We start from the raw sequence: 12877 nt of genomic DNA on the forward strand, positions 1-12877 counted from the left end.
GGATGAGAGAGGATTATACTTGGAGAAGAAGAAAGGGAGAGGTAGAATGGGGTAAATTATCTCACAAAAAAAACAACAGAAAAGTCTCTTACAGTGGAAAGGGAAACAGGGGAAGGTGAGAGGGAATGAGTGAATCTTATTCTCATAGGATTTGGCTTAAGGAGGGAATAACATACACATTCAATTGGGTATGGAAATCTGTCTTACCCTACAGGAAAATAGGGGGGAAAGGGGACAAGAGAGCAGGGGGATGATAGAGAGGAGGGCAGATTGGGAAAGGGGTTAATCAGAAGTAAATACTTCTGAGGAGAGACAGGGTCAAAAGAAAGAATAGAATAAATGGGAGGGCAGGATAGGATTAAGGGAAATAGAGTTAGTTTTTCACATGTCTACTATGGACGTGTTTTGCATAACTGCACATGTACAACTTATATTGAGTTGCTTGCCTTTTCAATGAGGGTGGGTGGAGAGGGAGGAAGAGAGAAAATTTGAAACCTAAAGTTTTAAAAACATATGTTTAAAAAAATGTTTTCACATGCTACTGGGAAATAAATATAGGAAATGGGGTACAGAAGTCTATCCTGCCCTACAGGAAAATAGAAGGGGAAGGGGATAAGAGAAGGGGAGAGAGATAGAAGAGAGGACAGAGTAGGGGAAGGGATATTCAGAATGCATGACATCTTGGGGTGGGGGGGGGGAGATGGGATGAAAATTTGGAACTCAAAAACTTGTGGAAGGGAATGTTGAAAACTAAAAATAAATAAATTCATATTTTAAAAAAACAAAAAAAATAAATGGCTTGCTTTGGTTTTGGTTTGGTTTTGTTTCTTCTTTCTCATGGTTCCTCTCATTTGTTTTAATTCTTTATAACATGACTAATGTGAAAATATTTTTAATGAAGAATATATATAGAGAGAGCCTATATCAGAGTGCATGCCATCTAGGGGAGGGAGAAAGGGAAGGAGGTAGAGAAATTTTAAAACTCAAAAGCTTATGGAAGTGAATGTTGAAAACTAAAAATAAATAAATTAATTTAAAAATTAAAAAAAATAAATGGGATAAAACCACTTGAGGAAAAAACTGCAAAAGAAATGAGAACTATGGAAGAAAGAATTGGTTTTTTGTTTGGTTTTTAGGCAATTGGGGTTAAGTGACTTGCCCAGGAACACACAGCTAGTAAGTGTCAAGTGTCTGGTCTAAGGCCACATTTGAACTCAGGTCCTCCTGACTTAAGGGCCAGTGCTCTATCCACTGCACCACTTAGCTGCCCCTTTTTGTTTGCTTGTTTGTTTGTTTTTTGGAAGAAAGAATTGGAAAGAGGTACCAAATCTTAAGAAGCAACAAACTCCCTGAAAATTAGAATGGACCAAGTAGAACCCAATGACTCCCAAGCAGAAACAAGGAATTTTAAAACAAAGTCAAAAGACTGAAAAAAATAAAAGAAATTTTTATAAGGTATCTGACAGCAAAAATAACTAACCTGGAAACATATCAAGGAGCAAAAAAAATAAGAATCATTGGACTATCTGAATGCCATGACTGTAACAACAATAACAAAAAAAGAACCTAAACATCATATTTCTTTTTTTAATTAATCATTTATTTATTTTTTAGTTTTCAACATTCACTTTTATAAGATTTTGAGTTCTAAATGCCCCCCCCAAGCTGGCATGCAATCTGATATAGGATATACATGTACAATCATATTAAACATATTTCCACATTAGTCATGTTGTGAAAGAAGAATCAGAACAAAAGGGGAAAACCACGAGAAAGATAAAAAGAGAGAAAATAGTATGCTTCGATATGCATTCAGATTCCATAGTTCTTTCTCTGGGTATAGATAGCATTTTACATCATGAGTCTTTTGGAATTATCTTAGATCATTACATTACTGAGAAGAGCTAAGTCTGTCAAAGTTGTTCATTGTACAATGTTGCTGTTATTATGTACAGTGTTCTCCTGGTTCTGCTCACTTCACTCAGCATCAGTTGAGTGAAAGACTCAGCATAAGTCTTTCCAGGTTTTTCTGAAATCCGCCTGCTCATCATTTCTTATAGAAAAATGGTATTCCATTACATTCATATACCACAACTTGTTCAGCCATTCCCCAGTTGATGGGCATCCCCTCAATTTCCAATTCTTTGCCACCACAAAAAGAGCTGCTATAAATATTTTTGAACATGTGGGTCCTTTCCCCTTTTTTATGACCTCTTTGGGTCAATAGTGGAATTGCTGGATCAAAGGGTATGCACAGTTTTATAGTCCTTTGGGCATAGTTCCAAATTACTTTCCAGAATGGCTGAATCAGTTCACAACTCCACCAACAGTGCATCAATGTCCCGATTTTCCCACATCTTCTAAAACATTTATCATTTTCCTGTTTTGTTACGTTAGCTAATCTGATAGCTGTAATATGGTACCTCAGAGTTGGTTTAATTTGCATTTTTCTAATCCATAGTGACTTGGAGCATTTTTTCCCATGACTATAGATAGCTTTAACTTCTTTATCTGAAAACTGCCTATTCATATCCTTTGACCATTTATCAATTGGGGAATGACTTGTATTCTTATAAATTTGGCTCCATTCTCTATATATTTTAGAAATGAGGCCCTTATCAGAGACAATGGTTGTAAAAATTGTTTCCCAGCTTTCCGCTTCCCTTCTTATCTTGGTTGCATTGGCTTTGTTGGTGCAAAAACTTTTCAATTGAATGTAACCAAAATTATCCTTTTTGCATTTTATAGTGTTCTCTACCTCTTGTTTGGTCATAAAATCTTCTGTTCCCCATAAAGCTGACAGGTAAACTATTCCTTGCCCTCCTAACTTGCTTATAGTATCACTCTTTATGTCTCAATTGTGTACCTATTTTGACCTTATCTTGGCATATGGTGTAAGATGTTGATGAATGCCTACTTTCTGCCACACTGTTTACTAGTTTTCCCAACAACTAAACATCGTATTTCAAGAAATCATAAAAGAAAATTCCCCAGATCTCTTAGAAGCAGAGAGCAAACAAAAAACAGAAAGACTCTAGTAGTCACATCTTGAAAGAAACCCCAAAATGCAAACTCCCAGGAACTTTATAGCCAAAATCCAGAGTTTCCAAGTCAAAGAAAAAAACTACTTCAAGCACTCAGAAAGAAAGAATTCAAGTACCAAGGAGCCAGAATCAGGACCACACATGATTTATTGGGGGTTTTTTTGAGGGGGGGGATTGGGCAATGGGGTTAAGTGACTTGCCCAGGGTCACACAGTTAATAAGTGTTATGGGTCTGAGGCCGGCTTTGAACTCAGGTCCTCCTGAATTCAGGGCCGGTGCTCTATTCACTATGCCACTTAGCTGTCCCTGATCACACATCATTTAGCAGACACCACTATTAAAAAGTAGAGATGTTGGAATATGATATTTTAGAAGGTAAAGGATATGAGCTTATAGCCAAGAATAACTTACCCAGCAAAACTGAGTATAATGCTACAGGGTTAAAAATGGATTTTTAACGAACTATATATGTTCTTTTAATTAGCCAAGATCCACCTCCTTACCTCCCATCCCAACCCCTCTTGCCATTGAGAATGTAAGAAAAACAAAATCCATTGCAAACATGTATGGTCACTCATAACAGAAATGAATGGGATCATATGAGTTAGTTGGTCAATAAGCATTTATTAAGTGCTTACTGTGTTCTAGGCACTGTGCAAAGTGCTAGGGAAACAAAGACAATCCTTGCCCTCAAGGGACTTACATTGCAATGAGAGATACAACCTGTAAATAATGAACAAAGATATAAAAAAAAGTAGATGGGAGGCAATGGGAGAGGAGAAGTCACTACAATCTGAGGAGAACAGGAAAGCCTTCCTGCAGAAGATGGAATTGGAGGTGAGTCTTGAAGGAAGCCAGGCAAACCAGAGGTGGAGGTGACAGGCCAGAGTATTCTAGGCAGAAAGGACCGCAACATTGAGGAACTGCAAGTAGGCCAATGTCACTGGATTGTACAGTGTATGGAAGGGAGTAAAATGTAAGAAGATTGAGAGTGGGAAGGGGCCGGGTTGTAATGTATGTTACATAGAAATAATATCTCTATTGCTAACCAATGGACTTTTCTCACATCTCATCCTTCTGATCTTTTGCAGCATTTTCAACTATTGAGTCCTCATCCCTTCCATATAGTTTCTCCTCCTTGAGTTTTCTTTCTGGATACTCTCTCTTCTCCTCTGCCCCCAGTTTTTGTGACAGATGGTGGGAATTTTCCTATTTGTCTGATCCATCTTTCTCAGTCTCCTTTGCAGGAGGTAGGACACGCAGTGGGAAGTCCAGAGCTCCACCCTGAGTCTTCACCTCTTCTCTACACTCTTTTGATTATCTCATTTTCTATGGATTCAACTTCAGTCTCTATGCAGGTGAAGTGGGAAGTCCAGAGCTCTACCCTGAGTCTTCACCTCTTCTCTACACTCCTTTGATTATCTCATTTTCTATGGATTCAACTTCAGTCTCTATGCAGGTGATTCCCAAATCTACATAAGCAACCCTCATCTCTCCTTAGTTCTGCTCCTCCATCTCCAACTGCCTGGTGGACATCTTCACCTGAGTGTTCTACAGGCCTCTCAAACTCAAAATGTCCAAAACAAAATTCGGCATTTTTTCCTCTCAACCCACTGTAATATGATCACTCTCTCCCAAGGTTCCCCTCCATTCCACATGGGCTAGACTAGGTTTTCTCTGAAAGGAGATAAAGCTATCCCTGGGACTTGGTTGGTCAAGGGAGCTAAGGCTCAAGTTGATCTTCCTTGAGTAGCTTCCTGGCAGGCTTTGGCTATACTGATGTGGCTTCCTAGACCCCTAAGGGCATAAAAAGGCCCATCCACATAGAGTCCTGACATGGCCCTTCAGACTCAGAGGAGCTACCATGCTCTAACCCAGCTGATTAGACACATTTCCACATGGAGACAGAGAGGCTTGTGTCTACCTAAGCTAAGTGCTACAGAATCCTTGTTGAATATCCTTTCTATGCTATGGCTAAATAAACCTCCTTTTGTTAACTGTAGAATGACCTACAAATGTCTTACTTCATTCCAGTACCAAACCTAAACTAACAGGACACAGGCCACCCCTCCTCCTAATTTCCCTGTTTCTTCCTAGGGTACCACCACTCTTCCAGTCACTCAGGTTTATAAACCCAAGTTATTCTCAACTCTACATTCACCCTTGATATTTAATCAGTTGCCAAATGTTTTCAATTCAGCTTCCTCAGCATCTATAGAATCTATCCCTTCCTTTCTACTCGCACACAGTGCAACTGCCTAGCTGAGGCTCCTGTCACCTGGACTGTTACAAAAGGACCCTACTTGGTTTCTCTGTCTTCAGGATCTCCCCTCTCCAATCCTTCAGTTTTCTGCCAAAATAAATCCTAAAATACAAGGATGATTGTGCCACACCTTTACTCAAGAAATGTCAGTGGCTCTCCATTCCCTCTCTAAGATAAAGAGCCCACTTCTTACCTTGCCATTTAAAGCACTTTGTAATCTGTCTACAAACTACCTTTCCAGCATGATTCCACACTCTCCCTCCCTGCCTCCCTTTACATCATCCATTTTCCTGACTGAATGGCCTATTTGTTTCCCAAACTCAGCACTCCATCTCTTGCCTCTACACATTTGCAAAGTCTAGAAAGCTTGTCTTTCTATCCTTTCCCTCTCAGAAGCTCCAGATTCCTTCAAGGCTCGACTCATGCACTGTGTCTTACACGAAGACTTTTCAGATACCTTCACTTATTAGTACTACCTTTCTTTCCAAATTATTTTGTATTTCCTATGTACATACTAGTTGTGTACCTAAGGACAAGCCAATTAACTTCATGGTCCTTTATAGTAATAAATTACAGACAAATTGCATATTTATGTTGGTAGAGATATTCTCTGCACTGGGAGCTCCCTACCCTAATGAAATCATAGCTCTTCTCTCCAACACCCCCTCCCCACAAAAGCCAATAGACAAGTGTTTAATCCAAAAGGCAATCCAAAGTGTGTAATCAAAAGTTGGGGGAGGAAATGTACATCTCCATAAAACTTGTAGTCAAGTTTGTATCCTAAAATGGTTGGAAGCCAAAAGATCTGGGTTCTAGTCACAGATCTGCCAGAAATAATCACACAGCAGTAGCAGTGAGGGACACAGTGCCCTCAGTCCTACTTATTACATACATATCTACAGAATAAATAGTAGCAGCTTCACGATGAGATGAATGGTAGCACCCCAAAAAGGGTAGCAGCACCAATGATGGCCCATGTGCTTCTCTTTCCAGACAATGAAAAGCTGATTTCTGATACATCTTAGGGATATTGATTTTCTAGTTCCTAGAATCCTAGGAGAATACTTGACTAAATGAGAAGGCAGGCATAAGGTACAAAATTCTCATCTTTCTCCTCTCCACTTGGGATTCAGAAATCAGTCATCTGTAGGAAAGAGGGTGCTACAAAACGAACTGAAGAAACTATATAACTTAGACTGAGAGAAACAGTATTAGGATTTTTAAAAACAAGGAGCACCTTCGGTAGTTTAGATGTGTAAGGCAAATGACCAATAGGCAACAAAATAGATAGGTATGCAGGGGAAGAAGCCCTTAGGAAGAGCTCTCACAGAGGATCCTAATCAATCTGCTTTATCTCTAGTTTTGACCACCACCAAGAGGAATGTTGTCCTCTGATGAAAGGACAATAAGGGGCTCTAGCTTTCACTTGAGTTATCTATATATGAATGTTAGCCTGTGTGATGGGAGAGAAGAGCTTCCCAAGGATCCTAATATTGTGGAGAAAGGAGCCTCAGTCTATCAACATAGCTGTGTACAAATGTGTGTATGCATGTGAACATTCTCCAGAAAGCAATGTCAATTTCTTTATGTTCCCAAATGGAAAGATGGCATGTCCAGTAACACAAACCCTGAATAGCAAACATGTCCTTAATACACTTTATGAAAAAGTGATCATAGTTTATCTGACCCTAATACAACAGTGGAACATTAATAGGTGCTTAATAAATGGTTCCTGGATTGATTCTAAGAAAAATAATCTTCTTGTCAAAATGTAAAGACTTTATCAAAGGGGCAGCTAGGTGACACAGTGGATAGAGCACCGGCCTTGGAGTCAGGAGGACCTGAGTTCAAATTCAGCCTCAGACACTTGACACTCACTAGCTGTATGACCCTGGGCAAGTCACTTAACCATGATTGCCTCATCAAAAAGAAAAAAAAAAGACTTGACCAAACTACTGAGGCAATGATACTCATTAGACAAAGCAGTTGAATTGAAATGGGAGAGAATGTACACTGCCACATGACCTAAATCCACACTTGCAGTTCCTCCTCTCCCTGTCTCCCCCCCGCCCCAACAAACAGTCTTAATGAAAAAACACAAATTCTCTGAGTGGTCTAAGAGAGAAATGTTAAAGAATGGGGAAGGCAACATGTTACTGTGGGGAAAAAAAGCCATTAAGTCTGCCGTCAGAGCACCTTGGTTCAAATCTCACTTCTAATACTTATTCTGAGTGTGACTCTGGGCCTGAAGTTCGATTTACTCATCAGTAAAGTGAAGAGGCTGGACTCTGTGGGCCCTTCCTGTTTTAGATCTATACAGAGGGAAGGAACACTGGGAAGTCCATTTGGCCAATGAAAAGGATGGGAAATGGTATTTTGGCACCCCCTGCTGGATAAAATAGTTCACAAATTATCATGAAAGTGAAAGAATTAAGAAAATTAAGCCAATGATAACTATCTTGGGGCTAAGGTTGATTTATCTCTTTTATGAGTACCGTGAGATATACAGTGAGATAAGACAAGTCAAACAAAACTTCCCATCAACTTCCTCAATAAATCAGAGGCATCGTACAGCTAATTGGATAAGCTTAGGTATGCACAACAGAACACGTGGAGCACCCTGTGTCTATCATCCTGTGTCTGCATTTAACTTTGTGACCTGGAGGTGGACATAAAAGACCAACATTTCTTCAAACGAGCCTTGGACCTCAAATCTGGCTTCCAGACATGTCTCCTCACTCCCTAATCCGATACATTCTGTCTATACAACTTCCTTCCATTAGAGATTGTGGTTGGGCAAAAAGAACTGGAGACAGAATTGAGCAGATTGCCTGGGCTCATAGTAGAATGTGGTTCGCAATCCCCAATTCTTATGTTTTGCTCCCAGTATCTATTATTTAGTTGTTCTTTTTCCTATTCCTATTTTCTAACTTCCTTGAAATGCTTCCTACTAAGTAAATAAAAATTCCAAATACATTTGTGAACATGCTTTAAAAATCCGAAGTCAGAATTTATGGATGTAATTAGCAAGATGCCTGAGTAGCTGTTTTCTGTAACCTAGTCATGAAGAGTCAGACACGGTTGAACATCTCAACAACAAATAAACCTCTGCCACCCAAAAAACCTCAGGAAAAGGAATTACAGGCTAGATAGAGGGTGACTCAAGTTAGATTTAAGATAAGATAGCAAATATAAGATAAGAAAGCAAAAACACTGTACAAGGTTAAAACACACACACATGAAATAGTATGGCAAAACATAAGTACTTAGAGCTCCCACTCAGTGTCCCTATCTTTCCACGCACTCCACATTTCTGGCCCAGTGAACACAACCAAACTTACAGGCTTGTGAATCAGTATCTGGCTATGGTTATCACAATCTGGGACCCCCAAGGCAGCGACTCAGCCTGAACCCCACCTTACCTGACTGGACAACAGTCACTGATTCTGCCTAGCTAGATGAAGGAAAATAAAAACAACTGAAGGAGGGGAAAACATGGGCAGCACAAAGTTAGCTTGAAGAGAAAAGAGTATCTGCATCCAAAGAAAAGGGGACAGAAGAACCAGCTATTTCTCTTCCTCTGGAGTTTACTGTGGATGGGCAGGGGCCCAGGCTAAGCTGACCCCCACACTCTTCAATACAAGGAGTCTGAGTACTCCCATCGTGCCCAGTTTGGGGGATCTGTCCAGCAGCATAAGGTCGAGGTGCCAAAGAATGAGCCTGGATAACACAAGAGAAAGACTGAAACACCAAAAATTCAGGAAAGAAGGCTTGAATAAAAACAGATAGACCAACAAAGAAGATCTTAAAGACAGAATGAAAATGAGTAAAATTTCAAAATAAAACAAACAAACAGTAAGTCCCAAGCCATCATGACACCTAGCTCTGGCTTCACTTTCTTAGCTTCCTAATCCTGACTATAATTACCTAATTCAATATCACATTGTCCTCAACTCCCATATCTCTTGCCCCTTGCTCTATCAAACTCCAATCCTGGATTATATCCACTGCTCTCACCTCTGCTACTGTGACTTACACAGCTCCTGAATAGGATGAGAGGAAGGCATAATGCCATCTTTATTGGGTCCACTATATATTCACGTGTTCTAATTTCAATTGAGTTTTTACTGTCCTTTTACCCCTCCTTAATATATTCTCTCTTGAGGGGCAGCTAGGTGGCACAGTGGATAGAGTTCTGGCCTTGGAGTCAGGAGGACCTGAGTTCAAATTCGATTCCAGACACTTGATACTTACTAGCTTTGTGGCCCTGGGCAAGTCACTTAACCCCGATTGCCTCACAAAAGCAAAAAAAAAAAAGCTTTCTCTTTTCTCAAGCCTCCCAGACCACCTTCTCTAATCTCTCAACTGAGGCTCTTGCCTCACAGTGAAAATATAAGGACATTCACAAAAGTTCCCTCTTTTCTCCTCAATATCTTAGAAATCTGTCCATTACCCCAGTCTCTGATGAAAAAGTGATTCTTCTTTCTCTTTATTAGGTCCAATAAGGCTATATGCACCCTTGATCTTATCCCTTCCTATCTCCACCAGGAGATTGCCCCCACCATCATCTCCCATGTCACTAATCTTTCATCTCTCCCTTTCTGCTAGTTGCTTCCTTTGCTATCTGCAAAAATAACCTGGTCTTCCCCATGTTTAAAAAACCCTCACTTGACCCCACGTCAAGCTATCATTCTATATTAGCCTCCCCCCGCTTTTAAAAATCAAGTCTCTAGAAAAAGCTTCCTATTCTCATTTGCTCCACTTCTCTCACTTCTCAGCCTTGTGCATCTGGCTTCTGACCTCGTCACTCACCTGAAGCTTGCTCCCCAAAGTCGCCAGCGATCTCATAATTTCCGGATCCAGTGGCTTTTCGTCAATCATCCTTCTTTGCCTCTCTGTAACACTTGGTATCATTAATGACTTTCTATTCCTGGATACTTTCTTCTCTTTGGGTTTTCAGGACACTATTTTCTCTCGGTTCTTCTATTCCCGGTGTAACCCCATTCCCATTTATTGGATCATTATCCATATGTTGTTCTCTAGCTGTGGGTACACCCCAAAGCATGTCTTTGACCTTATTCTCTTCTTACTCTACAATGTCTCTTGGGACCTCATCATGTGCCATAGGTTTAATCATCATCTCTGTACAGATGACTCCCAGATCTACATATACAGTCCACTACACAGTTTCTCTCCAAGTTCCAGGCTCACATCACCAGCTGCCTATTGTACATTTCAAGCAGAATGTCCTATATGTAATCCCAGTCCCAAGGTTCATTACTATGGGACTCTCTCTTCATTGATAGAAATGAGTGCTCTGCTCTGTGGGAGAGGCAGGGTGGTAAGAGAAGAAAGCTCTTCAGGCTACTTCAAGTTGTCTTCTAGTCTTCTTTGAGCTCTCTTCCATCTGTGAGTCACTTCATGTCCCACAATCTTTTCAGGTACTTCTGGCTTCCAGCTTCAAGAGGGAAAATGAATGATGCCAGCCCCACTTGAGGTTGCTGAAGGAAAAAATTCTGGGAACATGTGAGAGGAGCTAGCAATATCCATGATGTCCCTATGCCCATAGTGCCACATTAGAGACTGTGGAATTTCTTGAACTGACTTACCTCATTCCCAGTAGGAGAGCTGCTTTACTCTGTATTGTCTGATAAATAGTCTCCTATGTATACCTCCTCCGATTTATATTTTGCTATTGATTTGGATAAATGGGTTTCTTGGCTAATTGCTCTACACACACACTCATTCATTCATTGTGGAACTGGTATTTGGTGGAGAAGGAAATCAAACCTTGAATATAAAGCTTGGGGTCCTCCTGCTTAATGATTGAAACAGTGATCAGAAATTAGATTGTATCCAAACTAATAATATTTAAGGGATCAGACAGATATAATTCTAGCCCAGTACCCTCTCTCTGGAGGGCAGAATGGCCTCTGGCTTGAGATGCCCATTCTGTCTCCCTCGTACATGTAGAGGACAGGCCTGACCATACATGAGGTCTCTCTATGGGGAGCCAATCTCCCCTCCTCCTCTCCAGAACCTCTCAATTCTCTCTGGACATGTCCAAAACAGAATTCATTATCTTTTCATCAAAACTCACCCTTCCTTATAACTTCCCTATTTCTGTCAAGGGCAGCAACAATCTTCTAATCACTTGGTATACCTGGGAGCCATCCTTGAATCTTCACTTTCCCTCACCCAATATGCCCAGTCAGAGCCACACTTCCATGATGTCTCCTACATCTGTCCCTTTCCCTGCTTATCTAGCCACCACTCTGTTTAGCTCCAGCCCTCATCACCTCTTGCCTGAACAATTTTAATAGCTTCTCGATTGACATCTTTGTTTCAAGTCTTTCCTCTCTCTAGTCCTTCTCCCTCACAGTTGCCAAAGTGATATTACTATGGCACAGGTCTGACCATAGCACTGTTCTGCTCAATAAAATCCAGTGGCTTTGCATCATCTCTAGGATCAAATACAAACACTTCTTTTTGGTATTTGAAATCTTTCATAATCTGGCCACGACCTACCCTATTATTTTACTTTCCTTCACACACTGTACGATACAGCCAAATAGCTGCTTTCAATCAGTCAATCAATCCTAAGCATTTATTAAGTTCTTCTTATGTACCAGGTATTGTGATAAGCATTAAGAATACAAGGACAAAAGAAAGACTGTTCTCCTCAAGGAGGTTACATTCTAACAAGGAAGAGACATTTAAATAGACAGTAGATATTAAAACACACACACAACTGACACAAGGTAACCTTGCATGGGAAGGCACTAATACCTAGAGGAACTCATTACTCACACACAACATTCTATCTCCCACCAACCCACCTTGGCATAGGCTCTCCTCTGAATCTGAAATGTACTCCTTCCTCAATCCTGCCTTTTAAGATCCCTGGTTTACTTCAAGACCTTGCCCCAATGCCATCTTTTCAGAAGGCTTTTTGTAATTCTGCCAGCTGCTAGAGTTCCCCTTCCCCATCATCTTGTATTTATTTGGAAGTATATAATAAATTCTACACTTTACTTTCAAAATTACCTTCTTATCTGTCCTAATTTCTGTACTTTCTTCTGTTCTCTTTTGTGTATTTTTTTAAAAAAATGCTACAATGGCTCTCTTTTGGGGGAGACATCACTATTGCTAATACCTCCCAACCTTCTCCTCCCAATCAACCAAGAGTAAGAAAGGAGAATAACTCCTTGCAATAAATAAACATAAACAAGCAAAACAAATCCACACAGTGGCCACGTCCAAAAATGTGTATCTGCATCTTGTATCTATCCCCTCTCTGTCAGGGGATGGGCAACATGCTTTATCATCGATGCTCTGGAGACATGGCTGGTCAGTGTTTTGATCGGAATTCTTAAGTCTTTCAAAGTTGTTTTTTGTTACAAAAATTGTTGACTCTGTATAAAATATACTTCGCTCTGCATCAGTTCAGACTACCTAGGAGTCTCTGAAATAATCACTTTTGTCATATCTTATGGTGCAATAATATTCTGTTACATTCATATAGAATTTGTTCTGCCATTCCCCAATTGTCTAAGAGGCAATCTAATGC

The sequence above is a fragment of the Phascolarctos cinereus genome, unplaced genomic scaffold, assembly GCF_003287225.1.
Source record: "Phascolarctos cinereus isolate Bilbo 61053 unplaced genomic scaffold, phaCin_HiC Scaffold_2;HRSCAF=192, whole genome shotgun sequence".
NCBI classification, from domain to species: Eukaryota; Metazoa; Chordata; class Mammalia; order Diprotodontia; family Phascolarctidae; genus Phascolarctos; species Phascolarctos cinereus.